This window comes from Mus pahari, chromosome 14, assembly GCF_900095145.1.
Source record: "Mus pahari chromosome 14, PAHARI_EIJ_v1.1, whole genome shotgun sequence".
In the NCBI taxonomy this organism is placed as follows: Eukaryota; Metazoa; Chordata; class Mammalia; order Rodentia; family Muridae; genus Mus; species Mus pahari.
Window position 1 is genome coordinate 19,028,067 of NC_034603.1, and position 1,093 is coordinate 19,029,159.

Sequence of the window (1,093 nt, forward strand, 5' to 3'; positions counted from 1 at the left end):
GGGGGGGGGGGGGGGGAGAGGGTCCACAATGGAGGTTCTCATGCATCCCAGGATGCCAGGAGCCTCGACCATAGCAAGGGTGGCCAAGTAGCTCATTTCTGGTCAGGTGAGAGACAGGGTTAAGGACTGCCACTGATGCGTCAGCACCCAAGCTCCCCATCCCCTCCCTTCCTCTCTCCCCGGGCCCTGTGACCACTCACACTCATGTGGGGTCACTTGTCTGGGGTCAATATTTGCTTTACCTGCAAATATTGACAATCTAGGACATCACATAAAACCATAATCTGACTGCCGGCCCCTGAGTGGGCCAGGAGCAGGCTGTCTCGAAAGTCCCTGGACATATCCAGTCTGTCTGATCTCAGGCCACTGAGGCAGCTCCTAGTCTTTGTTCCCTGAGACAGCTGCCCCCGCTTTCTGTCAAACTAGACACTGTCCACCAGGGAGCCAAAGGGATCAGCAGTCACAGCCAGGGAGAAGGGTCAAGACGTTATCAAGGATGAGGACAGACTACCTGTGTCGGGCCACCCCATCTGTACATGAAAGCCTTTCTCCCCCAGAGCATCCTTCTGCTTGGGGTTCCTGGCTATCCTGCAGAGAGCTTGATGGGAAGGTGGAGCATAGTGACCCCTTGAGCAGCCCTGAAGGATTTTTCTCTTGCTTTGGGAAGAGAGCAGCACCATAGAGAAATAGAGCCACAAAAGGCCCTGGTGGGTTGGAACGGTTCTCTGCACAGTGAGGACGTTACAGAAACATGGCGCATGCTCTCTAAGGTGGAGAGACCCAGCCCTATACCAGAGGACTGTTAGAGAGCCATGCATGTACAATTCCACAACTCCAGGATCGCTCTAGGTACTTTCTGCAGCATGACAGTTCAGTTCTGTGTGCCTAGGGCCTTATCCTAGAGACTCAACCAGATCTTGTCATCCTGGGATTTGTGATCCAATGGGGGCAGAGAGACTCCTAACATGTAGTCATAGCTCTGTGCTCATTAACAGTCCTGAACTTTGAGGCCAGGGTAAAGGTGGCATGCCCAGGGATATTCTCTCTCTCTCTCTCTCTCTCTCTCTCTCTCTCTCTCTCTCTCTCTCTCTCT

General features: G+C 53.4%; 1 protein-coding gene across 1 annotated transcript in view; it reads left to right on the forward strand.

The window, feature by feature from the left end:
- Positions 1 to 1,093, forward strand: part of Adamts2 (ADAM metallopeptidase with thrombospondin type 1 motif 2) — a 211,028-nt gene that overhangs the window by 185,629 nt on the left and 24,306 nt on the right. The gene's annotated exons all lie outside the window — the stretch shown is intronic.